General features: G+C 39.5%; 1 long non-coding RNA gene across 1 annotated transcript; it reads right to left on the bottom strand.

The window, feature by feature from the left end:
- Nucleotides 1-3,396: 3,396 nt before the first annotated feature.
- On the bottom strand, nucleotides 3,397-5,497 carry LOC138414005 (uncharacterized). The gene is made up of 3 exons (XR_011246382.1): nucleotides 5,398-5,497; nucleotides 4,792-4,867; nucleotides 3,397-3,419 (listed from the first exon to the last, which is right to left on the bottom strand). It is a non-coding gene; the product is annotated as an uncharacterized lncRNA (long non-coding RNA).
- Between the last annotated feature and the right edge of the window lie 18,967 nt (nucleotides 5,498-24,464).

Consider the following 24,464-nt stretch of genomic DNA (forward strand, 5'->3'; position numbering starts at 1 on the left):
AACCACTTTTCGGAGTGAATGGTTGCTCAGAATCCTTAGTGGAAGCAATGCAGGCAAAGATAGAGCCAAAAGCCTGGGTCTCTCTCTAAAGTCCGGAGTGGATTGAGAGACAGGAGCAGTAGAGCTATTGGCCCACCCAGCATTAAAGGGCAGTGAACACGTAAAGACCAGGTACTTTGCTCAGAGACTGAGCTTGGTTAAAAAAATGGTGGCCACTGTGGATGACGTTGAAGACATCCAGGAGAAGAAGCAGAGTGGAAGCCACAAAGATGAAGCCCTGAAAACTGAGTTTTTTTCTGTAGCAGGAACCAGATCTGGGCAGGTTGAATCTTGTCCTCCCTGAAACACCTTAGGGGGTTTATTCCAGAGTGAGCATTGAGGCATTCTCTCTTAGCCCAGGGGAAGGGCAAGTGGTCATACCTCAAGGTGAGTGTTGGCAAACAAAGGAAATTCTCTTGGAATTGGCATTCCAGGATGTCTAGAAGTCTTGACCAACTAAAATGTAATCGTGGACTGGAATGTGAGACCTTGATTTTACAGCCCCTGATGTGACTCCAGAGTACAAAGCAGAGAGAGAGAGAGCAAGCCAAGAAGGAAGGAGGGTAGCAAACACCCTTGTGGTTCAAAAGACCACACGTGAAGTGGAGCAGTTGTGAAAAAAGAGGGCCGGAAAACTATAAACACGCTCTTACACAAAGTACTTACCACCTGATGGGCAGCCACTGCCACCCATCCTCTGCCATCTGTCAACATTCCTTTCACTGTCATGCACCTGATGGTACAAAGGTACTCTGTTATGTATCAGTTACTGCCTCAAACAGGGACAAATTCTATTTTCCTGCCCATGGAAAATATTTGAAACTAATCTTCCAAATAACTTTACATTTCAAAGCCTCTTTGTCTGAGTTATGAATCTTCTATCAGTCATTACCTACAACTTGAGAAATGTCACCCTAATCCAACTTCAGGAGATGTTTATCTGTGTCACTAAGGACTTGTCTTGAACAGTGAGGAAATACACACACACACACACACACACACAGATACCAACAGACCATATAGTATATAACTGTAACTATGAAATAAAAGTTCAGGAAAAAAGAATCTTAAGATTCATCAAAATATTTACAAAGGTTATAATCATTTTCTTCTTCGTATTTAATACGTATTTGTATCCCCACCACCGCCCCTCCACCCCCCAATGCAGGAGCCGCTTCTCCATTCCAAGCAAAACATCTCTCTCTGAGCCAGGGGTGGCAGAAGTCTTTGTGGGATCAGCAATGGCTGTCTATTACTTAAATGGTGGCCTTGAAGCCCACGGGGAGCAATGAGCTCCTTAGAAGAAAGGTGTGATAATTCAGGTGATCCTAAATTATGTTTTAATTTCATAATAGAAACAATAAAATTCTAAGAGTTTCAAAAACACATCCTTATCCTTTTCAAGCAAATGTTAAATTACTAAGATAACTTAGGTTTTATTCTCTTCTATTACATGTGATTAGCACTGGGAATACTGTCAATTGAATTCAGCATCTATTCATCAGTTACTATATACAACACAGTTTGAAGGAGTGCAAAGCTGAACTGAAATCTAGTGGAAGAGAAAATACAAGTACATAAATAACAATATCATAGATCAGAACACAATCAATTCAGCAAAGGCAGTTATAATGTTATAGGATGCTCATAGTAACTTTTTATACTTTCTGAATCCTTCAGAGTCATTAGGAGGTTTACAAATATAACTATTTGGATTTTCTAAGCAGTCAAGTATTTTATCATTACATTAAAGAAATTCACGAAGAAAATTCACTGGAACAGTTAAGGTTTTCTATGAGCAACATTTCTTTTATTCGATTTAATTTTCAGAGTTCAGTGTCTCAGAGAGTCTGTGATGATCATTTTGAGCTGCTATAAGAATTTTAACTAGTTCTTTGATGTGCTAACATTTTCTTTTCAGTCATTGTGCTCAGATATACTATTTGCCTTTGGTTCTATACCTGCAAACTTTTTTTCTATGTGAAACTTATCCTACTAAGATATGCTTGAACCTCCATTTCACAATTTAAGGAAAGTCTGATGCCCTCCCCAATGTTTCTGTCAAGTCCTGGAGTAAGACAGCCTGGGCATGCTACTGACAACACCACTTAACACTGTCATCTTGGGTGGGTCACTGCATTTCTCTGAGCCTCTATTTAACAATAGGCCTTGGCAAAAAACAAAAAACAATAGGCCTTGAGTGGTTTGACGTTGTTCATATTATTTATTTACTATTGGTTGGTTGGAGACCTGAAGTGGTGGTGGTGGCTTCACTGGGGGAAGTACAACAACAAAAAAAGATGCAAAGTCAGCAATTTCTGTCCCTACAAGTTCTTAGAGCTCCCTCTTCACCCTACATGGCACCAGGCTATGACCATTATCTCGCTGTCTCTCTCTCTTGCTCCTCCTGTTTCTCATCCTCACCCCACCCCTCCCCTTCTGCCTTCCCTGAAGAACTCCAAACTCTCCTATTTTGAAGAACAATTCCATTTCTTGAACACTTACCACAAATTCAGTTTTGAATTTACCTTTGCAAAGCAAAACCCATTAAGGTACTTAACTCACACAAAAAAATTCAAATACAGGATCAAGTATTCATAAAACATTGTTGCAGGAGAAAAAATAGCAACTTTTAATCTGCATGGGTGAAGGTGTCAAGTGGACATTGTCAAGTGTGTACAATATTCACTTTTTGTAGAGAATCCATGTTCATAAAAGGATATCTGCAAAATAACTTGTAAATAATTTATCCTAGATATATCTTAAACTTTTCTAAAGATGTTTTCCATTTAAAAATAATTTTAAAGGAAGAATTTATTACTAAAAGATCTCTTATTTCAAAGACTTTCAAATCTTGACCCCAGCCACACTTCTAGACTTATCGTCAGTCAATTTATTTAACAAATATTCATTAGGTCCACTCTGTGCCAGGTGCTTGTTGCTCCCTGAGGTCACAACGGTGAGCAACACCAGATCCAGTCACTGACCTCGCTGAGCTTCATCTGGGACATGCTTTCTTGCCCCCCCACTGAATTCTGAACCCCAAGCCACTCATCACTCTCCAGATAGGCTTTATGCTTTCTTCTCTCTAGGCTTGTCCTCAACTGGAATGTATTTTCCTTCCCCATAGTCACCTGTTGGTTATTTCAAAAGGCCAGATGTAAGGCTTGCTTCCTCCAAAATGGTTCCCAGATTCCCCCAACTCGGATTAATTCACTTATACTCCAAAGGCCATTTGTACTTCTGTAATAACTCATCATGGTACAGAGAAAAGACCATAAATTTTGAAGCTAAAAAACACTGGGTTCAAGGCCTATTTCTGTTCACTTACCACACAAACGAGACCAAAATACATAGTTCTTCAAAGCCTGTTTCTCCGTCTGTAAAATGGAGATAATAATGTCTATCTCACAGATTAAATAATACCTACAGCAATAATATAATGGCACAAAAGATGATCCATCTTTTATGTTACCTGTTTATAGAAATGGCTGATTATTTTATCCCTTTAGAATTGTTAAAGGGAAATAGGCCATAATAGATATAGTCTCTCCCCATGGCAATGTAGTTTTTCCTGTTTTTTGAGTTGAATTTGCTGTCATATATTTAATTCCTACCCTGAACCAGCCATATGCATATAATCTCATTTAATCATTCCCAATCCTATGAAGTATACACTATCTCCCATGTTGATACTCTCTATTAGCAATCGACATTGATTTCTACCCTCTTCTATGCTTTCAAGTGACTGGAAGCTCAAGAACTATATTTCTGGATGTAATTTAAATGCCTCAATAAGATACACTCAAAATATTTTGGAAAGGGAGGGGAGATCAAATGCATTCTTCCAAAAGAGGTGTAAACAGACATGGCGGCTTTAGCAGATACGAGATTTTGCAGGTGTGGCCAGACTCTTTGTTCTGCTAGTAGTGCCCAGGCTTGAGGCTATTTTTTCCAATAACTCCAGATAGAGAAAATTTGGAGAAGAACTCTACTTGGCCCATTTTGTGTCCCATATCCATCCCTTGACAAACTACTACGACCAGGAAAACAAAGTTCCCTAAGAATATGACAGCTTCCATTCAAATAACGTGGCCACCGAAGGTAAAGGTATAGTTCTGCCAAATAAGTGGAATAACACAGACAAGGCCACTGAGGAATCATCTTATCCCAAGTCTCCCCCAAATCAGTCTTGTATGCAGGTAGTTTATTTGAGAAGTAATCCCAAGGAGCAAGATTGAGGGTCTGGAGGAGTAAAACAGGGAAGGAAAAAAATAACCCCCAAATTCCATGATGTATTATTGATTTAGCAACCACACTGGGTAGCTGGTGCACGATTCTGCCAGTGTGTATTATTATTTTAGCATGCTAACTTGCCTGAGGGAAGGGACAGTTTCAAGTTTCTGCCATAATGGCTCTTCACAGGTTGGGAAACCAATGTGAGGGTTCTCCCAGCTACTAACTGTATACATCCCAACTGCATACTCAGAAACCGGAGAAATAACCACCGGGTAGATCCAATAGATCCACTGAACCCATCTGAGACATACTGAACCCCATTTCTAACCTGGCCTCCCTATGGCCCCTTTCAACTGGAGGATAATGAAGGTACTTCAAGACCCTTGAGTCAGTATGAACCATAGTCCCTATATCCAGCAGTTCTTTAAAAGTCTGAGGATTCCCTTTTTGTCAGTATATATTAACCCTGATAAACCTTAGATCCCCTTTGGGAAGGATCATGGGAATGTTTACCATATGTACTTGCAGTAGCATTGCACTGTCTTTCCTCAAGGGGATCCACCTCTCCTTCAATGAGTGGGCTTTGGGTCTGTGAAATGACATATTTGGAAACAGGGTAAGGGACTCTTTTCCTCTGAAGTGAAAGCTGGTGAAGCTTTTTCTGTTCACCCGTTTTTGATTTTTTCTTTTTTTTGCAAGTCAAATAACATTATGATTGGCTCTCCGTCTCCCTCTCCCCAGGGAATACCATGACTTATTAGTTATTGCTATCGATTCCTGAGGGTCAAGGCATATTGACTCCTATTACAGGTAGCCTTGATGCCCATTAAGGTTTATGTCCCCTTTATTCTGAGTTAAGTGCTGTCATTGGCCTCTGCCATTCCAGAATCCTATCATCTCCTTGATATTAGTAATCTCAATTCCCTCGCAACACCTTCTTCTCTCAACCCCAGCCTGAATGGGTTTGTTATCGCAGAGCTTCTTAAATTAACCGGTGCTTCTTAGCAATGTATTCCTCATTGCTTTAGTGAAAGATGTGTCCTCTCGGTTCTCTCAGAGAACATTGTCAAGGGCCAGTTTTTCTGATCATATATAATAAGTTTATTCTAATATTTTTACCTCTTTGAATCTTTGGCTTCTTTCCTCAGTACTTTGCCAAGGCGGTTTCAGCATCTCCACCTCATTTATAGTAGGCTCTTATCGTGCACAAGCTTCAAAGATCCATCTTAGCAGCTTGTTAGATGGGCTCCTTGTGTCGTTGCCAGAACCTTGAGCTCTAAGTCATGGGGGAGTGCTCCCATGTCAATAAACTATACTCCACGCAGCTTTATATCCCCACCTGCCACCACCATCCCAGATCCAGTATCCTCAAGATCCCTATACATGTGTTCTCCTGAAATATTCATACTCACCAGGTCCTGAAACTTCTTTCGCACGTAGACTACTCCCTCCCAAAGCAAGAACTGTATTTCTGCTCTGGGACTAGCTGAGCTCTTACTACAGTCATCGGTCTGAAGGCAATGAGGGAAAGCAGATCAGACCTTGAGGAAGATAAGCGTAACGTTGAGAAGAACCTGCCTCAGGTATGATTTTTTTCAAGTGTCTCCAGACAAGGGAATGTTGCTTTCTTCTACAAAGGTCAAGAACTAGTGAAGAGTGGGTTGGTGCCAGTTGGCACTATGGAAAAAGCAGTCTATCCCATTTACTGTAGATCTGTGAGAAGTCGGTTAGGCTGTCTAGGACATTGGCATGGACATCCAATACTCCTGGTAAGGTTTGTGTCATGTGGGAAGTTAAAAAAAGAATATAAAATCCTAACATAAGAACAAACTAAATATATATAATCAAGCTTATAAAATACTCCACAAAAGAGAGGACACCAAACAGATAAGACTAAAATATACCTTGCAGTGGAGTCATTTTATTCAGACATGGGAGTCAAGGTGAAGACCCTGAGTAAGCGGAAGGGTTTGACTACATTTTTTACATTTTGGTTAAAGACGGACTCTTGGAAATGGAAGTGCTTTTCATTGAAATTACAGTCAAAGTTTCCTTGACAGCACTTCTAGAAGCAGTCCCCCTTAATAAGCCCTCTAATCTATAGTAACTCCCAACCACGTGGAGAAGGCAATGTGTTTGTGGATGTCTATGTATGTAAACAGGTGAGCAGCTATGAATAAAATTTAGTGAATTTAGAATTCCGTGTATACGGTAATTTGCTTGAAGTCATTTAAAATCTAGCTTAAGGAAGAATTTGTATACAATTTTTATACACAATCTGTATTTTAACTGAAAGCATTCAATATTGAGGAATTTGCTGACTTTGCCTGAAAACATTCTTTTCAATAATTTAGTTGTATTGAAAGCAGTTTAAGAAAAGCTATTTGGACTTACTGTTTTGGGAACATTTGTGCCCTCCACAGAAGAATTCAGTATTGTGATGCCATCTTAAGCCTTTCCCTGCTAGGAGGGAATCAATTCCCTACTGTGTGACACTGGGGGAGGGCTTACCTAGGTAATTAAATTTTTTGCTTGGAGCTGGAATGGGGTGAAATAAGCTTTAAGTTACAGAATTTGGAATAAAGAGGGGAGCCAAGACAGTGTCTTGGACAAAGATGGGTCTAGGAACCAAAGGAAAGACCTAAATATTAACACATACTAAAGGAGCAATCTTGCTTATGGTAAAGGAGGGAGTTTGTAAGGTCACCCGTCCGATTGGAACAGAAATACCAGAATTACTTAATCTGGTTTGTAATACAATGTAAATATTATCTTCTCTTTTAGTGAAAGCAGTTTGATCGGAGATCATCCAAGATGTCTAATCACTGACATCTGCAAACGGTGAAGAGTTCAGGGACAACAATCAGTATTTGCCCTATAATCTTGCATAGTTTTGTAACATGCTTTATATATGTTTCTCATTGTTCACATATATATATACTACATGTCTCCCAACTAATCTGAAAGTCTTTCAAAGGGAAGGACCAGAGTACTAATTTTTCAATGAACAACCCCATGCCTATTACTGTCTCTTATAAAAAGTCATTTGACTAAATATTTTCCATAATTCATAATATTACAGATATGTTCTAGTTTTGCTTTTAGATTAAAGTTGATCCTGTTGCTAAGAATTGTAACAGACATTCTGCATTGAAGTTAATTTGCCTATGTGTCAGAAAGTGTGTCTTGACTTTGGAGCAGACAGACCATGGTATTCGTTTACTTATCAGGCATATAAATTCAACCTCTATAAGATCATCTTAAATGCACAAGGAGAAGAATACGATTTACCTTGGAGGATTATTATGACTATTCAATGAGGTAAATGCTGATTAACAAACACTTTTTAAATACCTATTATGTGTTAGAATTATTATACTGGCAGTGGGGATAGAATGAAGGGAACATTTTATAAGGTACTTCACATTCCATAGCACAGGGATTTAGAACCCTTGTACCTCACATGGTCTAAAGAATTTTAGAGCTCAGAGGGAATGAAAAGATCATCTTGATAAGTATCTTCACCTGTCAGACAAGTAAACAAGGCCAAGGGAGGGTAAATGAATTGAACAAAATTACAAACAGTTCAGCTGTAGGGTTAGAATTATTATCTAGGTCTCCTTGCTCCTAGTCCTTTGTTTGTTCTGCTATACCTTGTCAACTTTAATAACATAATGGCCAGTTATTTTACCAGCAAAAGTAAGTTTACTTGGGAATTGAAAGAGGAATTGCAATTTGGGATATGAGAACTATGGCAGACCATAGGCAAATCCATAGAACAAGGAAGGGAATCTTGCTTTTATAGGGAAAAGGGGGAGCTGGGATGGGCTGTATAACCAAAGAGTCCATTGGAGAAAGCTGGGAGTACAAAGTTAGAAGCTTCTCACTGGTTGGGCTGCTATAGCCTCTGATTGACTGGGCTGTTGGGCAGAGAGAAGTTTTCTTCTGCCTGCTGGGTAGTAAAGTAGTCAACACTTTCCTGTCAGAGATGTAGCTGTACATCTTTTCCTGTTTGGAGTAATTTATGATGCATGGTTGAGAGTGAGAGCTCACCGTACAGGCCTGTTCCAACTCCAATTTTAGCTGAAGTTTCTTTAATTAATTCTACATTTCCTCCTTTTGGTCAAGATCTTTCCTCTCAGGATTGCTGACTGAGTCAGGACCTCCGCAAGTAGTGAAGGAAGGACCAGGAAGGTCCTTCGTGCCAGGAAGGACCTTCCCTAGTATCATGTCCCATATCAAAGGGAAAGTACACAAGTCAGAAACCTCATTAGCCTGCATCTGAGTAACAAGGAAAGTAGTAGGGAGAAGTCTTTGGAGGTTTTTGTTAAAAGTCCATTTTAAATCAAGGTTGTAAATGTTAGAAATTATCTCAAAGCGATGAGCTAGCATCACTTTATTAGGCATGTCATTTTTACAAAGGCTTGACAAGCAATAGATGCAGAACTTAACAAGTATAGACAGCAGAATTTAAAACAACATAATAAACCCAGTTTGCAAGATGGTTCTAAACTGGGAACCCAGACCAGAAGGTAGCCAGGTGAATAAATCAAAAGACAGTAGGTTGTCTGGTAAAAGTTGCTGTAACCAGTGTGTTTGCTCTTTAATTTTATGTAATTGGGTCTCTACTACCTCAGAGGCTTTTATCCAAGTGCAACAAAAGGTGTTTGCTATTGCACAGACACCTCCTTGCTCAGCAGATAGGTTATCAAGGGCTATGTGGGTATCTAAAACCACTTTAGCCAATGACTTAGCAAGGATCATTGCTGAGCTGAAACTGCGTTGGCTACAGAGTAAGCTAACTTTCCTAATATCAGGGAGAGGCTCTTGATCGTTTGTTCATTGGCACTCACTCCAATCCATGGAAGAAAGCTCTCCCTGTGGAGACAAAGCCAGAATTATGTACACCTCCCAGAAGTTCTCACTTAAAGCAGTTATAGAGGCTTAATGGTACAGACCAATGAGAGGCTTCTGTTCAGTTATGTAGGGAGAATAAGACAGTGAATACAACAGAGGCACATTGTCCTTGTATTCTCTAGCTATCAAGGCAATGGGTTGCCCAAGCATAAAGACCACTCCCCAGACTTCCACCTGTGAAGGTATAACCAGCGGGGGTACATAAGATGCCTGCATAAGGGATAGTACCTATGGATCCATTCACTGGCATAGAGGGATTAACATTACTTAACCAAGGCTTAGACATTATGTTGTTATACTCTGAGAGGTTACCTAGATGTACAGATATGTCAGCAAGTTTACAAATAATCCAACTTGCGTTGCCAACTCTGGAGAACCTTTCATATAAATATTCAAAAGATCTTGTTTTCCCATTCCAGGATTGGGTCAAGTTGAAGCAAGGAATAAGTTTAGGCAGGCACTGACTCTATAAAATGCGACCACAGAACAATCTGCACAGATAACAGCCTCTGAAACCCCAGCGAAATTACTTCTAGGGTGAAGCAAAGGGTCATTGCAATCTTGGACAGAGTGAACCAAAGGGTCATTGCTATCTTGGATGGACTGAGGTTTCCAATGGCAGATCCAGCAATTGGAGAGGTTTCCCTCTTTCAGAAGGGACTGGGAAATAGGGACAAGGGCCTTGTCCTTCCATGGAAGGGAGTGAGAAAATAAGTTAAAAAAGATTATTGAAAGAAAGGTATACAGGCCTGGTACGGACATCTTGGGAAAGCTGTCAGCCTCAGATGTCATCTGCTTCAGATCCTACTGAGCTTTATCTTCAGGTTGCCATGCAGTGTGCAGGTCCAGTTGGGGTTTGGTGTCTCCTTTGGTGTGACACGTGGATCTAGGAGTCTACTCCCTGGAGTTTGGTGGCATAGGGGTTAGTTAATGGAACCTGATAATTGCCCTTGGAGGTGCCTTTTCCAGTACACAAAATCTCTAGGTTATAGGGTGGATGTCTGGGGTCTTTGTCTTCTGGGAGCATGTTGCAAAAAGGGTGCTCTACTGGAGCAAGATGGTTTTTAGTAGAAGCAATTTAGGCATTTACAGTGTAGAAGTCTGTCTCCCCTTAACAGTTGTAGATGAAAAGATGTAGAGCTAAGTGCATTGGGCACCCCATTACAAGGAGAACAGCCTCCCATTGAACCTATGTATGTAGGTTGCAATGTATGCAAATACATACATTGTCATGAAAAACAAGAATATTGAACAAGAGCTTCAGAACTCTTGAGAGATCAGGTAGGGAGAAAAAAATAATTGCTTCAACCTTTGTTGTGAAGATATAGTTTAGCAAATTGCTGTAAGTTATAGATAGCTTACAGGAGAAGAGAAAGAGGGGTCCTTTACATCTGGAACATAAAACATTAAGGTAATCAGTTTTCTACTGGAGTTTTAGAAATTCTTACCCAGTTCAGTGTTATAATCTTAAAGTTATCAAAAAAAACCCTATATTCCAGAATGTCTCTCAGAATCCTTTCCATGAATTTTTCTGAAGATGAAACCCATTTGCAAAAGCATCTGAGTAAAGAAATAACTCTGTGAATGACAAAAGGACTTGAAGATGCCCATTATTAAAGACATGTTGAGAGTTCATTATAATGAGATTGACAAGGGGATCTGCTTATTTCTGTGACATACATTTTAAAATTATGGCCAGTAAGATTATATCAGGACAAATTAAAGTTTCAGGGATTTCACACAACTTTAGAACACTTATATTGACATGTACCTATACAAATATAAGGTAAAAAGTCCTAGGAGGACCTTCAAGATGACAGACGAGTAAGACGTGGTGATCACCTTCCTCCCCACAAATACATAAAAAATACATCTACATGTGGAACAGCGCCTACAAAACACCTACTGAATGCTGGCAGAAGACCTCAGACTTCCCAAAAGGCAAGAAACTCCCCACCTACCTGGGTAGGGCAAAAGAAAAAAGAAAAAACAGAGACAAAAGAATAAGGATGGAACATGCACCTCCGGTAGGGAGCTGTGAAGAAGGAAAAGTTTCCATGCACTAGGAAGCCCCTTCACTGGCGGAGACGGGGTGGGGTGGCAGGGGGAAGCTTCAGAGCCATGGAGGAGAGCGCAGCATCAGGGGTGCAGAGGGCAAAGTGGAGAGATTCCCGCACAGAGGCTCGGTGCCGACCAGCACTCACCAGCCTGAGAGGCTTGTCTGCTCACCCGCCGGGGCGGGCGGGGCTGGGAGCTGAGGCTCGGGCTTCGGAGATCAGATCCCAGGGAGAGGTCTGGGATTGTCTGCGTGAACACAGACTGAAGGGAGCTAGTGCACCACAGCTAGCCAGGAGGGAGTCCGGGAAAAAGTCTGGACCTGCCTAAGATTCAAGAGGCTATTGCTTCTGGGTGTGTGAGGAGAGGGATTCAGAGAACTGCCTAAACCAGCTCCAGAGATGGGTGTGAGCCGCGCTATTAATGCGGACACCAGAGACGGGCATGAAACGCTAACACTGCTGCTGCCGCCACCAAGAAGCCTGTGTGCGAGCACAGGTCACTATCCACACCTCCCCTCCAGGGAGCCTGTGCAGCCCGCCACTGCCAGGGTCCGGTGATCCAGGGACAACTTCCCCGGGAGAACACACGGTGTGCCTCAGGCTGGTGCAATGTCACGCTGGTCTCTGCCGGCGCAGGCTTGCACCACATTCCATACCCCTCCCTGCCACTGGCCTGAGTGAGCCAGAGCCCCCTAGTCAGCCGCTCCTTTAACCCCTTCCTGTCTGGGCAAAGAACAGATATCAGAGGGCAACCTACATGCAGAGGCAGGGCCAAAACCAAAGCCGAACGCCAGGAGCTGTGCGAACAAAGAAGAGAAAGGGAAATTTCTCTGTGCAGCCTCAGGAGCAGCGGATTAAATTTCCACAGTCAACTTGAAGTACCCTGCATCTGTGGAATACCTGAATAGACAATGTATCATCCCAAAATTGAGGCGGTAGACTTTGGGAGCAACTGTAGACTTGGGATGTGCTTTATGCATCTAATTTGTTTCTGGATTTATGTTTATCTTAGTTTAGTTTTTAGTGCTGGTTATCATTGGTGGATTTGTTTATTGGTTTGGTTGCTCTCTTTTTTTTTCTTCTTTTTTTAATTATTTTTTATTTTAATAATATATTTTTAATTGTTTTTAATTTTAACAACTATTTTATTTTATTTTTTCTCTTTCTTTCTTTTTTACTTCTCCCTTTTTTTCTGAGCCGTGTGGCTGACAGGGTCCTGGTGCTCCAGCCAGGTGTCAGGCCTGAGCTTCTTAGGTGGAAGAGCCAAGTTCTGGACATTGGACCACCAGAGACCTCCCGGTCCCCTCTAATATCAAATGGCGAGTCTGTCCCAGAGATTTCTGTCTCAATGCTAAGACCCAGCTCCACTCAATGACCAGCAAGCTCCAGTGCTGGACGCCCCATGCCAAACAACTAACAAGACAGGAACACAACCCCACCCATTAGCAGAGAGGCTGCCTAAAATCATAATAAGTTCACAGACACCGTAAAACACACGACGGAAAGCAGCCTTGCCCACCAGAAAGACAAGTTCCAGCCCGACCCACTGGAACACAGGCACCAGGCCCTTCCACCAGGAAGCCAACACAAGCCACTGAACCAAACTTACCCATTGGGGGCAGATACCAAAGACAATGGGAACTACAAACCTGCAGCCTGAGAAAAGGTTACAAACACAATAAGTTAAGCAAAATGAGAAGACAGAGAAACACTCAGCAGATGAAGGAGCATGATAAAAACCCACCAGACCAAACAAATGAAGAGGAAATAGGCAGTCTACCTGAAAAAGAATTCAGAGTAATGATAGTAAAGATGATCCAAAATCTTGGAAATAGAATGGAGAAAATACAAGAAACGTTTAATAAAGACCGAGAAGAATTAAAGAGCAAACAAACAATGATGAACAACACAATAAATGAAATTTAAAATTCAATAGCAGAATAACTGAGGCAGAAGAATGGATAAGTGACCTGGAAGATAAAAATAGTGGAAATACGGCTTCCCTGGTGGCGCAGTGGTTGAGAGTCCGCCTGCCAATGCAGGGGACACGGGTTCATGCCTCAGTCCAGGAAGATCCCACATGCTGCGGAACGGCTAGGCCCGTGAGCCATGGCCGCTGAGCCTGCGCGTCCGGAGCCTTTGCTCCGCAACGGGAGAGGCCACAACAGTGAGAGGCCCATGTACCAAAAAAAAAAAAAAAAAAAAAAAATAGTGGAAATAACTACTGCAGAGCAGAATAAAGAAAAAAGAATGAAAAGAACTGAGAACAGTCTCAGAGACATCTGGGACAACATTAAACGTACTAACATTCGAATTATAGGAGTTGCCGAGGAAGAAAAGAAAAAGAAAGGGTCTGAGAAAATATTTGAAGAGATGATAATTGAAATCTCCCCTTACATGGGAAACGAAAGAGTCAATCAAGTCCAGGAAGCACAGAGAGTCCCATACAGGATAATTCCAAGGAGAAACATGACAAGACACATATTAATCAAACAATCAAAAATTAAATACAAAGAAAAAATGTTGAAAGCAGCAAGGGAAAAGCAACAAATAACATACAAGGGAATCCCCATAAGGTTAACAGCTGATATTTCAGCAGAAAGTCTGCAAGCCAGAAGGGAGTCCAGGACATATTTAAAGTCAGGAAAGGGAAAAAACTACAACCAAGATTACTGTACCCAGCAAGGATCTCATTCAGATTCGACGGAGAAATTAAAACCTTTACAGACAAGCAAAAGCTAAGATAATTCAGCACCACCAAACCAGCTCTGCAACAAAAACTAAAGGACCTTCTCTAGGAAGGAAACACAAGAGAAGGAAAAGACCTACAATAACAAACCCAAAACAATTAAGAAAATGGTAATAGCAACATACATATCGATAATTACCTTAAATGTAAGTGGATTAAGTGTCCAACCAAAAGACATAGACTGGTTGAAGGGATACAAAAACAAGGCCCATTTATATGCTGTCTACAGGAGACCCACTTCAGACCTAGGGACACATACAGACTGAAAGTGAGGGGATGAAAAAAAGATATTCCATGCAAATGGAAATCAAAAGAAAGCTGCAGTAGCAATTCTCATATCAGACAAAATGGATTTTAAAGTAAAGATTATTACAAGAGACAAAGAAGGACACTACATAATGATCAAGGGATGAATCCAAGAGGAAGATATAACAATTGTAAATATTTATGCACCCTACATGGGAGCACCTCAATACATAAGGCAAATGCTAACAGCCATAAAAGGGGAAATCGATAGTAACACAATAAGAGTAGGGGACTTTAACACCCCACTTTCACCAAAGGACAGATCAACCAAAATGAAAATAAATAAGGAAACACAAGATTTAAATGATACATTAAAAAGATGGATATAATTGATATTTACAGGACGTTCCATCCAAAAACAACAGAATACATCTTCTTCTCAAGTGCTCATGGAACATTCTCCAGGATAGATCGTATCTTGGGTCACAAATAAAGCCTTGGTAAATTTAAGAAAATTGAAAGCATACCAATTATCTTTTCTGACCACAACAGTATGAGACTACATATCAATTACAGGAAAAAAACTGTAAAAAATACAAACACATGGAGGCTAAACAATGCGCTACTATATAACCAAGAGATCACTGAAGAACTCAAAGGGGAAATCCAAAAATACCTAGAAAAATATCACAATGAAAACATGAAACCCAAAATCTATGGGATGCAGCAAAAGCAGTTCTAAAAGGGAAGTTTATAGCAATACAATCCTACCTCAAGAAACAAGAAAAATCTCAAATAAACAACCTAACCTAACACCTAAAGCAATTAGAGAAAGAAGAACAAAAAAACCCAAAGTTAGCAGAAGGAAAGAAACCATAAAGATCAGATCAGAAATAAATGAAAAAGAAATGAAGGAAACAATAGCAAAGATCAATAAAACTAAAAGCTGGTTTTTTGAGAAGATAAACAAAATTGATAAACCATTAGCCAGACTCATCAAGAAAAAAAGGGAGAAGACTCAAATCAACAGAATTAGAAGTGAAAAAGGAGAAGTAACAACTGACACTGCAGAAATACAAAGGATCATGAGAGATTACTACAAGCAACTCTATGCCAATAAAGTGGACAACCTGGAAGAAATGGACAAATTCTTAGAGAAGCACAACCTTCTGAGACTGAATCAGGAATAAATAGGAAATATAAACAGACCAATCACAAGCACTGAAATTGAAACTGAGGTTAAAAATCTTCCAACAAATAAAAGCCCAGGACCAGATGGCTTCACAGGTCAATTCTATCAAACATTTACAGAAGAACTAACACTTATCCTTCTGAAACTCTTACAAAATATAGCAGAGGGAGGAACACTCCCAAACTCATTCTCTGAGGCCACCATCACCCTGATACCAAAACCAGACAAAGATATCACAAAAAAAGAAAACTACAGGCCAATATCACTGATGAATATAGATGCAAAAATCCTCAACAAAATACTAGCAAACAGAATCCAACAGCACATTAAAAGGATCATACACAATGATCAAGTGGGGTTTATCCCAGGAAGGCAAAGATTCTTCAATATAGGCAAATCAATCAATGTGATACACCATATTAACAAATTGAAGGAGAAAAACCATATGATCAGCTCAATAGATGCAGAAAAAGCTTGTGACAAAATTCAACACCTATTTATGATAAAAACTCTCCAGAAAGCAGGCATAGAGGGAACATACCTCAACATAATAAAGGCCATATATGACAAACCCACAGCCAACATTGTTCTCAGTGGTGAAAAACTGAAACCATTTCCTCTAAGATCAGGAACAAGACAACGTTGTGCACTCTCACCACTCTTATTCAACATAGTTTTGCAAGTTTTAGCCACAGCAATCAGAGAAGAAAAGGAAATAAAAGGAATCCAAATCAGAAAAGAAGAAGTAAAGCTGTCACTGTTTGCAGATGACATGATACTATACACAGAGAAACCTAAAGATGTTACCAATAAACTACTAGAGCTAATCAATGAATTTGGTAAAGTAGCGGGATACAAAATTAATGCACAGAAATCTCTGGCATTCCTATACACTAATGATGAAAAACCTGAAAGAGAAATTAAGGAAACACTCCCATTTACCACTGCAACAAAAAGACTAAAATACCTAGGAATAAACCTACCTAAGGAGACAAAAGAGCTGTATGCAGAAAACTATGACACTGATGAAAGATATTAAAGATGATACAAACAGATGGAGAGAAATACCATGTTCTTGGATTGGAAGGATCAACATTGTGAAAATGACTATACTACCTAAAGCAATCTACAGATTCAATGCAATCCTTATCAAACTACCAATGTCATTTTTCACAGAACTAGAACAAAATATTTCACAATTTGTATGGAAACACAAAAGACCCCGAAGAGCTAAAGCAACCTTGAGAAAGAAAAACGGAGCTGGAGGAATCACACTCCCTGACTTCAGACTATACTACAAAACTACAGTAATGAAGCCAGTATGGTACTGGCACAAAAACAGAAATACAGATCAATGGAACAGGATAGAAAGCCCAGAGATAAACCCATGCACATATTGTCAACTAATCTATGACAAAGGAGGCAAGGATATACAAAGAAGAAAAGAGAGTCTCTTCAATAAGTGGTTCCGGGAAAACTGGACAGCTACATGTAAAAGAATGAAATTAGAACACTACACATCACCATACACAAAAATAAACTCAAAATGGATTAAAACCCTAAATGTAAGGCCAGACACTATAAAACTCTTAGAGGAAAACCTAGGTAGAACACTCTATGACATAAATCACAGAAAGATCCTTTTTGACCCACCTCCTAGAGAAATGGAAGTAAAAACAAAAATAAACAAATGCGATCAAATGAAATTTAAAAGCTTTTGCACAGCAAAGGAAACCATAAACAAGACCAAAAGACAACCCTCAGAATGGGAGATAATATTTGAAAATGAAGAAACTGACAAAGGATTCATCTCCAAAATACAGAAGCAGCTCATGCAGCTCAATATCAAAAAAACAAACAACCCAATCCAGAAATGGGCAGAAGGCCTAAATAGACATTTCTCCATATAAGATATACAGACTGCCAACAAACACATGAAAGGATGCTCAACATCACTAATCATTAGAGAAATGCAAGTCAAAACTACAATGAGGTATCACTTCACACCAGTCAAAATGGCCATCATCAAAAAATCTAAAAAACAATAAATGCTCATGAGGATGTGGAGAAAAGGGAACCCTCCTACATTGTTGGTGGGAATGTAGATTGATGCAGCCACTATGCAGAACAGTACAGAGGTTCCTTAAAATACTGAAAATAGAACTACCATATGACCCAGCAATCCCACTGTTGGGCATATACTCTGAGAAAACCATAATTCAAAAAGAGTCATGTACCACAATGTTCACTACAGCACTATTTACAGTAGGCAGGACATGGAAGCAACCTAAGTGTCCATTGACAGATGAATGGATAAAGAAGATGTGGCACATATATACAATGGAATATTACTCAGCCATAAAAAGAAACGAAATTGAGTTATTTGTAGTGAAGTGGATGGACCTTCACTCTCTATCTGTCACTCTGTATGACAGATAGAGAGCGAAGTAAGTCAGAAAGAGAAAAGCAAATACCATATGGTAACACATATATATGGAATCTAAAAAAGAAAATGTTTCTGAACAACCTAGGGGAAAGACAGGAATAAAGAAGCAGATGTAGAGAATGGACTTAAGGACCAGGGGAGGGGGAAGGGTAAGCTGGGACGAAATTAGAGAGTGGCATGGACATATATACACTACCACATGTAAAATAGATAGCTAGTGGGAAGCAGCTGCATAGCACAGGGAGATCAGCTGAGTGCTTTGTGACCACCTAGAGGGGTGGGATAGGGAGAGTGGGAGGGAGACACAAGAGGGAGGGGATATGGGGATATAAGTACACATATTGCTGATTCACTTTGTTATACAGCAGAAAGTAACACAACAATGTAAAGCAATTATACTTCAATGAAGATGTTAAAAAAAAAGTTTTAGTATTCCTTCTTGACAAGCTTCCCATGTAATTCTGTATATAACATAATATTAATTAGTTTAACATTTTACAGGTGAGAGACAAATTCTTTAAGATTTTTGGCCCTCTGTATGAACCCAAAGTTAGTTCAAGGAGAAGAAGACTTCGTTTAGAACCCAGCTTTTGCGAAATTGGTCAAAAACATCAAAAAGTTTTGGACACTTGACCAAACAGGACCATAGATCATTATGAAATGGTACTTAATTTATCTATTTGACGAAAGTAACAACAAAAGATTTCAAAGGCAAACACAAATAGCTTACATAGTTGTAGCAAAACTTAGCTCTTTGAATATTGAGAAGATTGTTTTCCTTTAGTAATCAAACACCTGATTAAGACCACATGAAGGGTGGGAATTCCCTGGCAGTCCAGTGGTTAGGACTCTGTGCTTTCACTACTCAGGGCTGGGTTTCAATCCCTAGCTGGGGAACTAAGATCCCACAAGCCATAAGGCCCGGACAAAAAAAGAATACCACATGAAGGGCAAGAAATTATTTTCATAAAACACAAATCTTTGTTTTCTAAGCAGATTACTTAATAGGTAAAGAAAAATCCTTCACAATCTGTCATCAGGAGTGGGCCAGTATAAAAGTATATTTCCTTCATAGTAAATTTTCCAATGTGGCACCAAAAAACCAATAAACCCAAATACCTTTAATTTCTTTGTAAAGAAAGCCAAAAGTTGATGAATCTATTTTTAGTAACGTTTCAGTATTTTAACTTATTTGGAAATGATCTAGATATTTCCATATATAGAGATCTAGACTACTCATCATTTAATTTAATCTTAGCTAGACTCCAAAGCTTCAAGTTACCAAAAAGGTTTCAGGAATTTACTTTTCAAGCACATATATCTCAAAACATAATTATTATACCAAAAACTCTTATTCTATTTTCCTCTACCTAAATCATTTGTTTCCAACAATTATGTTTAGATTATTCACAAAAACTTTCACATGACATTCGAACAGCTAGCCATCTTAAGTTATTTTTCTGGCTGACAAATTTTGTAAAAAAAATAACATGAACTTCTCTGGTCAATACATCCAGATAGAATTAAAATTGTATGCCTGCAATTACTTTCAGATTTGATAACTCCAAAGACATGCTTGTTTTTAATTAAACCAACAACTAAATTAAGTTTACTTGCCCAGGTGGTCAAAGTTTTTTGTTTGGTTTTTGTTTTTGTATGCTGTAAGGATCCTTTTAGAGCTGTTTTTTGGAGTCAGTTTGTCTTTCAGAAGCTTCTGCATAAAAATTAAGAAATAGATTCCATTGTCTCCTCTCTTTTAAGGATGTCCCTTAAGGTAGACTTATTTAAAACAAAGTTTCCCCCTTTTGAAAGGAATGGGTGACTTGCCAAAAGCCTTCAACAAACAGACTGACAGAAACAGAAAGCAAGCTTTCTCCTAGGAGTTTTGGAGCTTATTTGTCTATTATGAAAAATCAAGGGTAATTGCTATTTTAATCTTTCCTTCTAGTTGTTTATTTGCTCCAGTTAACTTAGAAACAGAATTAGGGGTTGTGCATTTGGATTCTCAGAGGGTCCGATTTTAAGGTGTCAGGTTTTCACAGAGGAGGAGAGAGGAAGATGGCACGGGGGTAGAGTTTGAGCACAAGATGCCTTCTGGGGAAGACACACAAGATGTCACCTGAGACAAAGAGGTTGGGGAAGGGGATCACAAGAAGCATGAGGCTTTGAACACCATTTTGTTCTTCTCTAGGTTTTTAGATGTTTTGGCCAGTTTAGAAACAGTATCTTGCTGGCAGGTGTGAGAGCAGCAAACCACTTCCAGATACCACTCTGTCTTGGTGAAAGAGTTCCCAGTCACTATCCAACCAGCTTTTTTTTTTTGCGGTATGCGGGGCTCTCACTGTTGGGGCCTCTCACTGTTGTGTCCTCTCCCGTTGTGAAGCACAGGCTCCGGACGTGCAGGCTCAGCGGCCATGGCTTACGGGCGCAGCCGCTCCGCGGCATGTGGGATCTTCCCGGACCGGGGCACGAACCTGTGTCCCCTGCATCAGCAGGCAGAGTCTCAACTACTGCGCCACCAGGGAAGCCCCCCAACCAGCTTTGACTCTGCCAAGTTCAAGGCCCTCACAGGATGGAGCCAGATGGAAGGTTGGCCCTAGAAAAGGAGAAAAACTGCTTCTGTAGGTGTGTGTGTGGTTACATGTGGTGGCTCCAATTCCACATCCTCTGTGAGGCTAAGATTTCTGTGTGTGTGTGTGTGTGTGTGTGTGTGAGTGTGTGTGCGTGTGTATGGGAGAGAGCGAGAGAGAGAGAGAAAGGGAGCATTTTTACGTCTCTACGTCCACTGACATTTCTTTGTTTGTGCCAGTGATAACCCAGCAACCTGGAAAATCCAGCAGCCATTAGAAGTGAATCTCAGGTATTTGAGGCAAACGCTAAACTCTCTCACATTATTCCTGTCCAGGCTTTCTTTCTGTTCTTTGTTTCTGTGTCTGCTCAGCTATTGACTCCTTTTGTGTTGTGGTTAAGAGCTCCAACTCTGAGGTCACATAAACCTAGGTTCCAGTTCTGGCTTTTCCAGTTACTGTGTGACCTTGGGCAAGTTCCTTATTGTCCCTAAGCTTTAGTTTCCCTAAAAATAAATCAAATGAGATATGTTCCTATAAGTGGAGGCTCTAGTAATTACTCAGTCTTTCCCTTTTCACCCCTCAGACCAGACAACAAAATCTTGATAGTGAACGTTAACACTCTTCTTTACCAGGACACCGACTGCAGCTACTCTCAAGGGCTGCTTCACATACACACCTCATCCAACCTCATTCTCTAGGGCACCACAAGAAGTTTAGCCATGAAGTCAGTGCCCATCTTGGGGTAGCAGGTAGCTAATCCTCATCTCCCTTCCTCTCTCCTTTCCTTCTCACTCCATACACTGTTCCTAGTGTGGATAGAAGTTTGTTTGGTCATTTCTTTCTACATTTATGGAACAATTTTATGTAAACTCTTCTTAATTTTAGATGCACATGAATATAATGTTACACATTTCTATCTCTAAAAAAAAACAACTAACAACTGAAATAGCATTAAATTGTTTTGTCCTAGTGCTTATGTTTTTCTATGGGTCTATGCGTGTGGATGGGAATGAAACGGTCTCCCAGCCTGGGACTCAATGATCTCCTGAGGTTCTTTTAGAGATATGAAAAGCAAGCTTATGACAAAATAATGAGTTCTAGCCTTACATGATGTGCAAGGTATGTGCCCAGGCTTTGTTGATAAGTCCAAGATGTTGTTGGCTGGTATTCCAAGAAAAAAGAGTGTAGTCGTCTATATTTCTTTACATTTAACATTTTTTTAAGGATTTTTTTAATGCTAGTTTCTTTCTTGATTTCTGGGTTCAACAGTAAGGCTCCTGATTAGACATGTGTATTTTGTATAGCAACACTGAATGCATTTTATCATGACATTTTTCTGAACTTTAATTTTGAAACAATTTAGATTTACAAATGTTACAAAGATAACTTACGCAGTGCAGAGATTAAGTTACAAAGATAGTACAGAGAATTCTTGCATATGTTTCACCCAGCTTCCCTTAATGTTATTACATTGCATATTCTATTTATCAAAGCCTAATAAATCAACCTTGGTACAGCATTATTAACAAAATCACAAACTTCATTTGAATTTCACCAGTTTCCCCACTTCTGCTTTTTCCGCTCCAGGATTGAGTGGGATTCTATACTGCATTTAGTCATCATATCTCCTTAGTCTCCTCTAATCTCTGATGGGTTCTCAGTCTTTCCTTGTGTTTCATGAACTTGACGCTTTTGAAGAACACTGGCCAGATATTTTCCAGAATGTCCCTCAATTTGAGTTTGTCTAATGTTTTCTCATGATCCGACTGGGGTTGTGGAGTTTTTAGAATACCACAGAGATGAAGTGTCCTTCTCATTGCATCATATCAAGGATACATGATATCAGCATGTACTAATCAACTTATTACTGGTGATCACTTGGTTACAGTGGTATCTGCCAGGTTTCTACACTGTAAAATTACTAATTTTTTTTTCCATTTCCATACTGTATTCATTAGAAGTGACTTTCTAAGTCCAGTCAACACTCAAGATCTGGGGAAATAAATGACACCTTCTGGAGGGAGGAGTATTAAAGAATTTGTGCACATATGTTAAAACCACTAAAGCATTTAGTAAATATTTGGGGGGAGATACATTGAGGCTGTGCAACTATGCTGTTTCTCCTTAAAGTTTCACCCACTAATTTTAGCACACATCCTTGAATCTTACCCACAGTAGTTATTACTCTGGTGTTCAAATAGTGATTTTTCTATTGCCCTCATTCCTTCTATATTTATTATTTGGAATTTTGGAATTTTTCTGTAAGGAAGAGTTTTCCCTTCTCCATTTATTTATTCAATTATTTATTTATATCAATATGAATTAATAGATACTTATTTTATTCTTTGAGTTATAATCCTATTATAACCTATTATAACTAATCCTATATATATAATACTATTGTTATTAATTTTATTGCTCAAATTCCTCCAAGTTTGGTCAATGAAGCTCTTTTTATTTCTGTATCATTTCTATCTATCTATCTATCTATCTAACAACTATGTGAGTTTATGCTGATATCTTTGACTCATTCAACTCCACAGGGTTCATTCTAACCTTTCCTCCCTTACTTATTTGTAATTTACTTTCTCTGACAATGAGAAACATGATTTCCATTATCTACAATTTACTTACTTTTGTTCAACCCTAGTATACTCGTAATGCAGTATCAGAATTGCTAAACTGTACTCTTGTGTGACACACATTTACCAAGTAAAATATATCAGTGTTTTCATCAGTTCTTTTTGACTTTAGTCTTACAGTTTCCAGTAAAAACACTCTTCTCCCAGATGGGTCAGCTCTTCTCCCATCCCCATGCAGTTGTGTCATTTATTTTTCATACATTCTTTCCCCTGCTCTAACACCTTCTGGTAAAATAATAAACATTTTTAAGCAATAAAGAATATTAGGAATCAACTTGTCCAAAATTTTTCTATTTTATAATTTTTTTTGTATTTTTAAAGTTTACAAAATACACACACATTTTTGTTTAATGGTAAAGAAAGGTATAATATGAAAACAATTCTCCCTCAGTTGTTTGTATGTGTGAATATGTAAGGGTTTGACTATTTCTGTAGTTCTTTTTATCTCCATTGGTATGTCCATATCTGGCCTAGTAGTTAATAATGGTTCCAAGCCCCACTCTCAGAGTTAACTGGTATTGATTGTTTTACTTCACATATCAGAGATCAAGGTCACACAAGTTTTGTTATGACAAACCAAGCTGGATCTCAGACTCAAGACCACCAGATCATTGTTCTTTCTACTTCCTGGTGTTTTTGTTCAAAGGCACGTACTCAGATCAATCTGCAACCCAAATATAGATGAGTGTGAAATGGACAACTTGTAAAACACCCATGAGGTGGTAAGTAGACCGTTTTGACCTCAGCTGCGGCAGCTGTGGATAAAGGGGCAGTCATGTGTTGGGGGAGTATGATTTTTATCTTCCGTGTTATGCCATGGAGGTCTATAAAAAACCTTTCCACTCTGGCCACAGCAGGGGTTTAGTAGGGATTCATAGAGCAGCTCACAGACAGAAGGCACCAGCAAGGATTTTCTCATGGAAGTCCCTGTTTTGCAAAGATTGGAGCAGTAGCAATTAGAAGCACAATATTCTAGAACGATAAAAGAACTATTGATAAAATCTGTGCCCTTGAAACTGAACTTTGATGAACTGAAGAGATTGGAAAACTTCAGAATTTGTATCCTAGCTGTGATAATAGGAAATGACCCCCCAACTGCACCAGTGTGGCATTCTGGAACAAAAGAGGTCAAGGAGAGAAATCTCAGAGCCAGCCTGACCAAAGATGCAGAGCTGCCACAGGACTGGAATAGAGCATCACCCTAGTGCCTCTTGGATGAAGCCTACACCAGCATCTAGAGGAGAGGCGCTGCTGCAACTCTAAAGCTATGCTATGATTATAGCTGTGAGTACTTGAAATATGGCACAGATATTTAAACTAGCATTATTTCCATTGCACAATTTAGTTTTTGTGGACTAATCCTTTTA

This window comes from Delphinus delphis, chromosome 1, assembly GCF_949987515.2.
Source record: "Delphinus delphis chromosome 1, mDelDel1.2, whole genome shotgun sequence".
Classification (NCBI taxonomy): domain Eukaryota; kingdom Metazoa; phylum Chordata; class Mammalia; order Artiodactyla; family Delphinidae; genus Delphinus; species Delphinus delphis.